Consider the following 13,385-nt stretch of genomic DNA (forward strand, 5'->3'; position numbering starts at 1 on the left):
AGGGAGGATAGAGCAGAGGCCAGGGCCCCGGCAGGATACAGTGCCGTGCCACCGCCACGGGCATAAGGGGAGGGGTTCCAAAAGGGTGGCTTGTCCAGAGAGGCCAGCGTTCCAGTGACAGGGATTGTTGCCATCTCCCATTCCCGGCTTCTTCTTCTACACGGTATCGTGGTGTGGCTTCATTTCTCAGAGAAGAGCCATGAAAAGATACCACCATCTTCTCTGATGTGGTTCTGCTCCCCTACTGCAGGACAAAGAGCTCCCGTGGGGCTCTTTTTCTTGGGAGCTGTGTGGTCATCTTGATCTTAGAAAAGAGGCAGCTCATGATGGAGATGAGATTTCAATTGCTGCGGGACCGATGCATCTCCTCACGTGGGCCAGGCCCTCACACACCCAAAGCGGATCCGCGGCGGCGAAAACGATTGAAACCGGCCTCATGACCCAGGCAGAGACGCAGAAAGAGGCTCATCAGCAAAGACAGGCCGACATGCCAGAAATCGCTTTGTGGTGCACAGGGCACATTCGGCCAAAGACACACACGCACAAGGGCACACACACACTAAGCGACAGAGAGAGGGAAAGAAAGACACAGAGACTGAGAGACAGAGAGAGAAGAGAGAATGGGAGACACTCACACAGACACAGACACACACACCGAAACAGACACACACACACACGCGCGCACGCACACACACACACACACACACAGAGGCATACAGCAGAGGCATTGAAATACACCCCCCCAGGCAACCCCCGAGGCTGTGGGGTTCTGCTCTCGACGAGAAGGTCCCTCGGGTGGGAGAGCAGCCCAGGGGCACGCAGGCCGACCCATCCTCGAGATGACGGCGGAACGACTTTTGGGGAGACTCACCCGAAAAGCGTCCGGGCAGGTCTGAGGCTGGGATGGCGTGCTGCTTCCCCCGGACTCCGCCTGGGGTTTCCTCATCCTGGTCGGCCCTTTGCGACTCCTGGCATCCGGAGACGTTCCCGTCGACCCCGTAGAGATGTCAGGCCGGAGCCTCAGAGCCCCGCCACCCAAGCACTGCCACGGAGGGCTCCTGCTTTGCCGAGCCTCAGGGACCGGTTTCTAAGACAACCGTGGGAAGCACTGTGACGGCAGAAGCCGCTCGCGCCTCGCGCATGCGCATTGGCTGGACCGACTCGCGCTCCGCTCCTGGCAGTCGGGCTGCGTCCCCTTTAAATAATGCCCCCGCTGCGCGGCTGCAGCGAGGCTCCTGCTGCCGTATCCTGCGGCGGCGTGAGGATACGGGGTCCAGCTTGGGACGCGCTGGGAGAGGGGACCGCCGGTTCCCTGTCCCAGGGCCAAATCCCCAGCAGCCCCTCCCTCAGGATCTCCCTGAGCCGACTTCCACCGCGGGAAGGGGAGCTTCAGGACGCCTGCTGTGTTCTGGGGACTCCCGTTCAGATCCGATTTTGGCCCCCTCCCAGTGAGATAGGATGGGCTCACCACATCTGGTGAGGCAGGCAGGGCCTCGCTGCAGCACACAATGATCCCATAGGTCTCAAGGCGCAGCGTCAGCTGAAACTTCACTGATCCATCAGCCCTCTGCCTCCCTCCTCCTTCGAAAGAGCAGTGGCCTGCCCCGCTTCTAAAAGCCCTGGTGCTCCAGAAAGCCGACCGCGCTTTACAGGACACGTGCAGGTAGGAACAGGGGCGAATCCGAGGTGGAGACCGTGTGACCACGCGTGGCGGCTGGCGTATCCCACAGCAGATGGTGTGAATGTGTGTCACCGGAGGCATATCGGGAGACGGCGAAACAAACGGTGGTGTCCAGCTATGTGCCAGTGGAAGGGGAGAACAAGTGACCTTTCGGTCAATGCCAAGGGAAATCAAAGAACACCTGGGATTCGGTGGCTGGGGGGCCTATGCCTGACGGAAGCCAGGTTTTCAAACGCCTATCAGAGGAGCAAAGAGTTTTCTGCAGAATTCGCCCCACCCCCAACCCTCCTCCTCCCTGGTAGCCCTGACGCAACTTCCCCTGCACCCAGCCCCAGACCCAGACCCAGCCCCAGCCCCAGCCCAGTCCCTCTGGTTCCCTGACATTCGTTTCAGCCACAAGATCAAGGGAGTCAGTCCGCCCAGGAGCAGAGGAGAGGATGTCCCTCAAGACTGAGACAGGAAGTGCAGAGGAAATGCGACACCACCTGTCCTAGAAGACAAGGCCAGTCACGGTCGCCTAGCGCTCATCTAGGCAATCCACCCACCCATGAGGGGAAACATGGAGAACAAGGAAGCTTCCCTGTCTGAGACACGTACGGAAGCCAAGAACTCCAGGGTCATGAGACCTGCCCAATGAAGCAGAAAGACCTTTGGAGAGAGATACAGTCATGACACCGATCTGCAGGAAGTGTGTCCCTGACGGACTGGGAAGTCATCTTTGCTGAAAACGTTTGGCCAGAGCGAGAGGCATCCCGGCCCCTGAGAAACAGGTGAGGCAGAGCAAGAGGGAGGATAGAGCAGAGGCCAGGGCCCCGGCAGGATACAGCGCCGTGCCACCGCCACGGGCATAAGGGGAGGGGTTCCAAAAGGGTGGCTTCTGCAGAGAGGCCAGTGTTCCAGTGACAGGGATTGTTGCCATCTCCCATTCCCGGCTTCTTCTTCTACACGGTATCGTGGTGTGGCTTCATTTCTCAGAGAAGAGCCGTGAAAAGGTACAACCATCTTCTCTGATGTGGTTCTGCTCCCCTATTGCAGGACAAAGAGCTCCCGAGGGGTTCTTTTCCTTGGTAGCTGTGTGGTCATCTTGATCTTAGAAAAGAGGCAGCTCATGATGGAGATGAGATTTCAATTGCTGCGGGACCGATGCATCTCCTCACGTGGGCCAGGCCCTCACACACCCAAAGCGGATCCGCGGCGGCGAAAACGATTGAAATCGGCCTCATGACCCAGGCAGAGACGCAGAAAGAGGCTCATCAGCAAAGACAGGCCGACATGCCAGAAATCGCTTTGTGGTGCACAGGGCACATTCGGCCAAAGACACACACGCACAAGGGCACACACACACTAACCGACAGAGAGAGGGAAAGAAAGACACAGAGACTGAGAGACAGAGAGAGAAGAGAGAATGGGAGACACTCACACAGACACAGACACACACACCGACACAGACACACACACACACGCGCGCACACACAGACACACACACACACACAGAGGCATACAGCAGAGGCATTGAAATACACCCCCCCAGGCAACCCCCGAGGCTGTGGGGTTCTGCTCTCGACGAGAAGGACCCTCGGGTGGGAGAGCAGCCCAGGGGCACGCAGGCCGACCCATCCTCCAGATGACGGCGGAACGACTTTTGGGGAGACTCACCCCAAAAGCGTCCGGGCAGGTCTGAGGCTGGGATGGCGTGCTGCTTCCCCCGGACTCCGCCTGGGGTTTCTTCATCCTGGTCGGCCCTTTGCGACTCCTGGCATCCGGAGACGTTCCCATCGACCCCGTAGAGATGTCAGGCCGGAGCCTCAGAGCCCCGCCACCCAAGCACTGCCACGGAGGGCTCCTGCTTTGCCGAGCCTCAGGGACCGGTTTCTAAGACAACCGTGGGAAGCACTGTGACGGCAGAAGCCGCTCGCGCCTCGCGCATGCGCATTGGCTGGACCGACTCGCGCTCCGCTCCTGGCAGTTGGGCTGCGTCCTCTTTAAATAATGCCCCCGCTGCGCGGCTGCAGCGAGGCTCCTGCTGCCGTATCCTGCGGCGGCGTGAGGATACGGGGTCCAGCTTGGGACGCGGTGGGAGAGGGGACCGCCGGTTCCCTGTCCCAGGGCCAAACCCCCAGCAGCCCCTCCCTCAGGATCTCCCTGAGCCGACTTCCACCGAGGGAAGGGGAGCTTCAGGACGCCTGCTGTGTTCTGGGGACTCCCGTTCAGATCCGATTTTGGCCCCCTCCCAGTGAGATAGGATGGGCTCACCACATCTGGTGAGGCAGGCAGGGCCTCGCAGCAGCACACAATGATCCCATAGGTCTCAAGGCGCAGCGTCAGCTGAAACTTCACTGATCCATCAGCCCTCTGCCTCCCTCCTCCTTCGAAAGAGCAGTGGCCTGCCCCGCTTCTAAAAGCCCTGGGGCTCCAGAAAGCCGACCGCGCTTTACAGGACACGTGCAGGTAGGAACAGGGGCGAATCCGAGGTGGAGACCGTGTGACCACGCGTGGCGGCTGGCGTATCCCACAGCAGATGTTGTGAATGTGTGTCACCGGAGGCATATCGGGAGACGGCGAAACAAACGGTGGTGTCCAGATATGTGCCAGTGGAAGGGGAGAACAAGTGACCTTTCGGTCAATGCCAAGGGAAATCAAAGAACACCTGGGATTCGGTGGGTGGGAGGCCTGTGCCTGACCCAAGCCAGGTTTTCAAACGCCTATCAGGGGAGCAAAGAAGTTTCTGCAGAATTCGCCCCACCCCCAACCCTCCTGCTCCCTGGTAGCCCTGACGCAACTTCCCCTGCACCCAGCCCCAGCCCCAGCCCCAGCCCCAGCCCCAGGCCAGTCCCTCTGGTTCCCTGACATTCGTTTCGGCCACAAGATCAAGGGAGTCAGTCCGCCCAGGAGCAGAGGAGAGGATGTCCCTCAAGACTGAGACAGGAAGTGCAGAAGAAATGCGACACCACCTGTCCTAGAAGACAAGGCCAGTCACTGTCGCCTAGCGCTCATTCTAGGCAATCCACCCACCCGTGAGGGGAAACATGGAGAACAAGGAAGCTTCCCTGTCTGAGACACGTATGGAAGCCAAGAACTCCAGGGTCATGAGACCTGCCCAATGAAGCAGAAAGACCTTTGGAGAGAGATACAATCATGACACGGATCTGCAGGAAGTGTGTCCCTGACGGACTGGGAAGTCATCTTTGCTGAAGACGTTTGGCTAGAGCGAGAGGCATCCGGGCCCCTGAGAAACAGGTGAGGCAGAGGAAGAGGGAGGATAGAGCAGAGGACAGGGCCCCGGCAGGATACAGTGCCGTGCCACCGCCACGGGCATAAGGGGAGGGGTTCCAAAAGGGTGGCTTGTCCAGAGAGGCCAGCGTTCCAGTGACAGGGATTGTTGCCATCTCCCATTCCCGGCTTCTTCTTCTACACGGTATCGTGGTGTGGCTTCATTTCTCAGAGAAGAGCCATGAAAAGATACCACCATCTTCTCTGATGTGGTTCTGCTCCCCTACTGCAGGACAAAGAGCTCCCGTGGGGCTCTTTTCCTTGGGAGCTGTGTGGTCATCTTGATCTTAGAAAAAAGGCAGCTCATGATGGAGATGAGATTTCAATTGCTGCGGGACCGATGCATCTCCTCACGTGGGCCAGGCCCTCACACACCCAAAGCGGATCCGCGGCGGCGAAAACGATTGAAACCGGCCTCATGACCCAGGCAGAGACGCAGAAAGAGGCTCATCAGCAAAGACAGGCCGACATGCCAGAAATCGCTTTGTGGTCCACAGGACACATTCGGCCAAAGACACACATGCACAAGGGCACACACACACTAAGCGACAGAGAGAGGGAAAGAAAGACACAGAGACTGAGAGACAGAGAGAGAAGAGAGAATGGGAGACACTCACACAGACACAGACACACACACCGACACAGACACACACACACACGCGCGCACGCACACACACACACACACACACAGAGGCATACAGCAGAGGCATTGAAATACACCCCCCCAGGCAACCCCGGAGGCTGTGGGGTTCTGCTCTTGACGAGAAGGTCCCTCGGGTGGGAGAGCAGCCCAGGGGCACGCAGGCCGACCCATCCTCGAGATGACGGCGGAACGACTTTTGGGGAGTCTCACCCCAAAAGCGTCCGGGCAGGTCTGAGGCTGGGATGGCGTGCTGCTTCCCCCGGACTCCGCCTGGGGTTTCCTCATCCTGGTCGGCCCTTTGCGACTCCTGGCATCCGGAGACGTTCCCGTCGACCCCGTAGAGATGTCAGGCCGGAGCCTCAGAGCCCCGCCACCCAAGCACTGCCACGGAGGGCTCCTGCTTTGCCGAGCCTCAGGGACCGGTTTCTAAGACAACCGTGGGAAGCACTGTGACGGCAGAAGCCGCTCGCGCCTCGCGCATGCGCATTGGCTGGACCGACTCGCGCTCCGCTCCTGGCAGTTGGGCTGCGTCCCCTTTAAATAATGCCCCCGCTGCGCGGCTGCAGCGAGTCTCCTGCTGCCGTATCCTGCGGCGGCGTGAGGATACGGGGTCCAGCTTGGGTCGCGGTGGGAGAGGGGACCGCCGGTTCCCTGTCCCAGGGCCAAACCCCCAGCAGCCCCTCCCTCAGGATCTCCCTGAGCCGACTTCCACCGAGGGAAGGGGAGCTTCAGGACGCCTGCTGTGTTCTGGGGACTCCCGTTCAGATCCGATTTTGGCCCCCTCCCAGTGAGATAGGATGGGCTCACCACATCTGGTGAGGCAGGCAGGGCCTCGCAGCAGCACACAATGATCCCATAGGTCTCAAGGCGCAGCGTCAGCTGAAACTTCACGGATCCATCAGCCCTCTGCCTCCCTCCTCCTTCGAAAGAGCAGTGGCCTGCCCCGCTTCTAAAAGCCCTGGGGCTCCAGAAAGCCGACCGCGCTTTACAGGACACGTGCAGGCAGGAACAGGGGCGAATCCGAGGTGGAGACCGTGTGACCACGCGTGGCGGCTGGCGTATCCCACAGCAGATGGTGTGAATGTGTGTCACCGGAGGCATATCGGGAGACGGCGAAACAAACGGTGGTGTCCAGCTATGTGCCAGTGGAAGGGGAGAAAAAGTGACCTTGCGGTCAATGCCAAGGGAAATCAAAGAACACCTGGGATTCGGTGGCTGGGGGGCCTATGACTGACCCAAGCCAGGTTTTCAAACGCCTATCAGAGGAGCAAAGAAGTTTCTGCAGAATTCGCCCCACCCCCAACCCTCCTCCTCCCTGGTAGCCCTGACGCAACTTCCCCTGCACCCTGCCCCAGCCCCAGCCCCAGCCCCAGCCCCAGCCCAGTCCCTCTGGTTCCCTGACATTCGTTTCGGCCACAAGATCAAGAGAGTCAGTCCGCCCAGGAGCAGAGGAGAGGATGTCCCTCAAGACTGAGACAGGAAGTGCAGAGGAAATGCGACACCACCTGTCCTAGAAGACAAGGCCTGTCACGGTCGCCTAGCGCTCATTCTAGGCAATCCACCCACCCATGAGGGGAAACATGGAGAACAAGGAAGCTTCCCTGCCTGAGACACGTATGGAAGCCAAGAACTCCAGGGTCATGAGACCTGCCCAATGAAGCAGAAAGACCTTTGGAGAGAGATACAGTCATGACACCGATCTGCAGGAAGTTTGTCCCTGACGGACTGGGAAGTCATCTTTGCTGAAGACGTTTGGCCAGAGCGAGAGGCATCCGGGCCCCTGAGAAACAGGTGAGGCAGAGCAAGAGGGAGGATAGAGCAGAGGCCAGGGACCCGGCAGGATACAGCGCCGTGCCACCGCCACGGGCATAAGGGGAGGGGTTCCAAAAGGGTGGCTTGTGCAGAGAGGCCAGTGTTCCAGTGACAGGGATTGTTGCCATCTCCCATTCCCGGCTTCTTCTTCTACACGGTATCGTGGTGTGGCTTGATTTCTCAGAGAAGAGCCGTGAAAAGATACAACCATCTTCTCTGATGTGGTTCTGCTCCCCTACTGCAGGACAAAGAGCTCCCGTGGGGTTCTTTTCCTTGGTAGCTGTGTGGTCATCTTGATCTTAGAAAAGAGGCAGCTCATGATGGAGATGAGATTTCAATTGCTGCGGGACCGATGCATCTCCTCACGTGGGCCAGGCCCTCACACACCCAAAGCGGATCCGCGGCGGCGAAAACGATTGAAACCGGCCTCATGACCCAGGCAGAGACGCAGAAAGAGGCTCCTCAGCAAAGACAGGCCGACATGCCAGAAATCGCTTTGTGGTGCACAGGGCACATTCGGCCAAAGACACACACGCACAAGGGCACACACACACTAAGCGACAGAGAGAGGGAAAGAAAGACACAGAGACTGAGAGACAGAGAGAGAAGAGAGAATGGGAGACACTCACACAGACACAGACACACACACCGACACAGACACACACACACACGCGCGCACGCACACACACACACACACACACAGAGGCATACAGCAGAGGCATTGAAATACACCCCCCCAGGCAACCCCCGAGGCTGTGGGGTTCTGCTCTCGACGAGAAGGACCCTCGGGTGGGAGAGCAGCCCAGGGGCACGCAGGCCGACCCATCCTCCAGATGACGGCGGAACGACTTTTGGGGAGACTCACCCCAAAAGCGTCCGGGCAGGTCTGAGGCTGGGATGGCGTGCTGCTTCCCCCGGACTCCGCCTGGGGTTTCCTCATCCTGGTCGGCCCTTTGCGACTCCTGGCATCCGGAGACGTTCCCATCGACCCCGTAGAGATGTCAGGCCGGAGCCTCAGAGCCCCGCCACCCAAGCACTGCCACGGAGGGCTCCTGCTTTGCCGAGCCTCAGGGACCGGTTTCTAAGACAACCGTGGGAATCACTGTGACGGCAGAAGCCGCTCGCGCCTCGCGCATGCGCATTGGCTGGACCGACTCGCGCTCCGCTCCTGGCAGTCGGGCTGCGTCCCCTTTAAATAATGCCCCCGCTGCGCGGCTGCAGCGAGGCTCCTGCTGCCGTATCCTGCGGCGGCGTGAGGATACGGGGTCCAGCTTGGGACGCGCTGGGAGAGGGGACCGCCGGTTCCCTGTCCCAGGGCCAAATCCCCAGCAGCCCCTCCCTCAGGATCTCCCTGAGCGGACTTCCACCGAGGGAAGGGGAGCTTCAGGACGCCTGCTGTGTTCTGGGGACTCCCGTTCAGATCCGATTTTGGCCCCCTCCCAGTGAGATAGGATGGGCTCACCACATCTGGTGAGGCAGGCAGGGCCTCGCAGCAGCACACAATGATCCCATAGGTCTCAAGGCGCAGCGTCAGCTGAAACTTCACTGATCCATCAGCCCTCTGCCTCCCTCCTCCTTCGAAAGAGCAGTGGCCTGCCCCGCTTCTAAAAGCCCTGGAGCTCCAGAAAGCCGACCGCGCTTTACAGGACACGTGCAGGCAGGAACAGGGGCGAATCCGAGGTGGAGACCGTGTGACCACGCGTGGCGGCTGGCGTATCCCACAGCAGATGGTGTGAATGTGTGTCACCGGAGGCATATCGGGAGACGGCGAAACAAACGGTGGTGTCCAGCTATGTGCCAGTGGAAGGGGAGAACAAGTGACCTTTCGGTCAATGCCAAGGGAAATCAAAGAACACCTGGGATTCGGTGGGTGGGGGGCCTGTGCCTGACCCAAGCCAGGTTTTCAAACGCCTATCAGAGGAGCAAAGAAGTTTCTGCAGAATTCGCCCCACCCCCAACCCTCCTGCTCCCTGGTAGCCCTGACGCAACTTCCCCTGCACCCAACCCCAGCCCCAGCCCCAGCCCCAGCCCCAGGCCAGTCCCTCTGGTTCCCTGACATTCGTTTCGGCCACAAGATCAAGGGAGTCAGTCCGCCCAGGAGCAGAGGAGAGGATGTCCCTCAAGACTGAGACAGGAAGTGCAGAGGAAATGCGACACCACCTGTCCTAGAAGACAAGGCCAGTCACGGTCGCCTAGCGCTCATTCTAGGCAATCCACCCACCCATGAGGGGAAACATGGAGAACAAGGAAGCTTCCCTGTCTGAGACACGTATGGAAGCCAAGAACTCCAGGGTCATGAGACCTGCCCAATGAAGTAGAAAGACCTTTGGAGAGAGATACAATCATGACGCGGATCTGCAGGAAGTGTGTCCCTGACGGACTGGGAAGTCATCTTTGCTGAAGACGTTTGGCCAGAGCGAGAGGCATCCGGGCCCCTGAGAAACAGGTGAGGCAGAGCAAGAGGGAGGATAGAGCAGAGGCCAGGGCCCCGGCAGGATACAGCGCCATGCCACCGCCACGGGCATAAGGGGAGGGGTTCCAAAAGGGTGGCTTGTGCAGAGAGGCCAGTGTTCCAGTGACAGGGATTGTTGCCATCTCCCATTCCCGGCTTCTTCTTCTACACGGTATCGTGGTGTGGCTTCATTTCTCAGAGAAGAGCCGTGAAAAGATACAACCATCTTCTCTGATGTGGTTCTGCTCCCCTACTGCAGGACAAAGAGCTCCCGTGATGTTCTTTTCCTTGGTAGCTGTGTGGTCATCTTGATCTTAGAAAAGAGGCAGCTCATGATGGAGATGAGATTTCAATTGCTGCGGGACCGATGCATCTCCTCACGTGGGCCAGGCCCTCACACACCCAAAGCGGATCCGCGGCGGCGAAAACGATTGAAACCGGCCTCATGACCCAGGCAGAGACGCAGAAAGAGGCTCATCAGCAAAGACAGGCCGACATGCCAGAAATCGCTTTGTGGTGCACAGGGCACATTCGGCCAAAGACACACACGCACAAGGGCACACACACACTAACCGACAGAGAGAGGGAAAGAAAGACACAGAGACTGAGAGACAGAGAGAGAAGAGAGAATGGGAGACACTCACACAGACACAGACACACACACCGACACAGACACACACACACACGCGCGCACGCACACACACACACACAAACACAGAGGCATACAGCAGAGGCATTGAAATACACCCCCCCAGGCAACCCCCGAGGCTGTGGGGTTCTGCTCTCGACGAGAAGGACCCTCGGGTGGGAGAGCAGCCCAGGGGCACGCAGGCCGACCCATCCTCCAGATGACGGCGGAACGACTTTTGGGGAGACTCACCCCAAAAGCGTCCGGGCAGGTCTGAGGCTGGGATGGCGTGCTGCTTCCCCCGGACTCCGCCTGGGGTTTCCTCATCCTGGTCGGCCCTTTGCGACTCCTGGCATCCGGAGACGTTCCCGTCGACCCCGTAGAGATGTCAGGCCGGAGCCTCAGAGCCCCGCCACCCAAGCACTGCCACGGAGGGCTCCTGCTTTGCCGAGCCTCAGGGACCGGTTTCTAAGACAACCGTGGGAAGCACTGTGACGGCAGAAGCCGCTCGCGCCTCGCGCATGCGCATTGGCTGGACCGACTCGCGCTCCGCTCCTGGCAGTTGGGCTGCGTCCCCTTTAAATAATGCCCCCGCTGCGCGGCTGCAGCGAGGCTCCTGCTGCCGTATCCTGCGGCGGCGTGAGGATACGGGGTCCAGCTTGGGACGCGGTGGGAGAGGGGACCGCCGGTTCCCTGTCCCAGGGCCAAACCCCCAGCAGCCCCTCCCTCAGGATCTCCCTGAGCGGACTTCCACCGAGGGAAGGGGAGCTTCAGGACGCCTGCTGTGTTCTGGGGACTCCCGTTCAGATCCGATTTTGGCCCCCTCCCAGTGAGATAGGATGGGCTCACCACATCTGCTGAGGCAGGCAGGGCCTCGCTGCAGCACACAATGATCCCATAGGTCTCAAGGCGCAGCGTCAGCTGAAACTTCACTGATCCATCAGCCCTCTGCCTCCCTCCTCCTTCGAAAGAGCAGTGGCCTGCCCGGCTTCTAAAAGCCCTGGGGCTCCAGAAAGCCGACCGCGCTTTACAGGACACGTGCAGGTAGGAACAGGGGCGAATCCGAGGTGGAGACCGTGTGACCACGCGTGGCGGCTGGCGTATCCCACAGCAGATGGTGTGAATGTGTGTCACCGGAGGCATATCGGGAGACGGCGAAACAAACGGTGGTGTCCAGCTATGTGCCAGTGGAAGGGGAGAACAAGTGACCTTTCGGTCAATGCCAAGGGAAATCAAAGAACACCTGGGATTCGGTGGGTGGGGGGCCTGTGCCTGACCCAAGCCAGGTTTTCAAACGCCTATCAGAGGAGCAAAGAAGTTTCTGCAGAATTCGCCCCACCCCCAACCCTCCTGCTCCCTGGTAGCCCTGACGCAACTTCCCCTGCACCCAGCCCCAGCCCCAGCCCCAGCCCCAGCCCCAGGCCAGTCCCTCTGGTTCCCTGACATTCGTTTCGGTCACAAGATCAAGGGAGTCAGTCCGCCCAGGAGCAGAGGAGAGGATGTCCCTCAAGACTGAGACAGGAAGTGCAGAGGAAATGCGACACCACCTGTCCTAGAAGACAAGGCCAGTCACGGTCGCCTAGCGCTCATTCTAGGCAATCCACCCACACATGAGGGGAAACATGGAGAACAAGGAAGCTTCCCTGTCTGAGACACGTATGGAAGCCAAGAACTCCAGGGTCATGAGACCTGCCCAATGAAGCAGAAAGACCTTTGGAGAGAGATACAATCATGACGCGGATCTGCAGGAAGTGTGTCCCTGACGGACTGGGAAGTCATCTTTGCTGAAGACGTTTGGCCAGAGCGAGAGGCATCCGGGCCCCTGAGAAACAGGTGAGGCAGAGCAAGAGGGAGGATAGAGCAGAGGCCAGGGCCCCGGCAGGATACAGCGCCGTGCCACCGCCACGGGCATAAGGGGAGGGGTTCCAAAAGGGTGGCTTGTGCAGAGAGGCCAGTGTTCCAGTGACAGGGATTGTTGCCATCTCCCATTCCCGGCTTCTTCTTCTACACGGTATCGTGGTGTGGCTTCATTTCTCAGAGAAGAGCCGTGAAAAGATACCACCATCTTCTCTGATGTGGTTCTGCTCCCCTACTGCAGGACAAAGAGCTCCCGTGGGGTTCTTCTCCTTGGTAGCTGTGTGGTCATCTTGATCTTAGAAAAGAGGCAGCTCATGATGGAGATGAGATTTCAATTGCTGCGGGACCGATGCATCTCCTCACGTGGGCCAAGCCCTCACACACCCAAAGCGGATCCGCGGCGGCGAAAACGATTGAAACCGGCCTCATGACCCAGGCAGAGACGCAGAAAGAGGCTCATCAGCAAAGACAGGCCGACATGCCAGAAATCGCTTTGTGGTGCACAGGGCACATTCGGCCAAAGACACACACGCACAAGGGCACACACACACTAACCGACAGAGAGAGGGAAAGAAAGACACAGAGACTGAGAGACAGAGAGAGAAGAGAGAATGGGAGACACTCACACAGACACAGACACACACACCGACACAGACACACACACACACGCGCGCACGCACACACACACACACACACACACACACACACACACACACACACACAGAGGCATACAGCAGAGGCATTGAAATACACCCCCCCAGGCAACCCCCGAGGCTGCGGGGTTCTGCTCTCGACGAGAAGGACCCTCGGGTGAGAGAGCAGCCCAGGGGCACGCAGGCCGACCTATCCTCGAGATGACGGCGGAACGACTTTTGGGGAGACTCACCCCAAAAGCGTCCGGGCAGGTCTGAGGCTGGGATGGCGTGCTGCTTCCCCCGGACTCCGCCTGGGGTTTCCTCATCCTGGTCGGCCCTTTGCGACTCCTGGCATCCGGAGACTTTCCCGTCGACCCCGTAGAGATGTCAGGCCGGAGCCTCAGAGC

This window comes from Pongo pygmaeus, chromosome 19 (genome assembly GCF_028885625.2).
Source record: "Pongo pygmaeus isolate AG05252 chromosome 19, NHGRI_mPonPyg2-v2.0_pri, whole genome shotgun sequence".
In the NCBI taxonomy this organism is placed as follows: domain Eukaryota; kingdom Metazoa; phylum Chordata; class Mammalia; order Primates; family Hominidae; genus Pongo; species Pongo pygmaeus.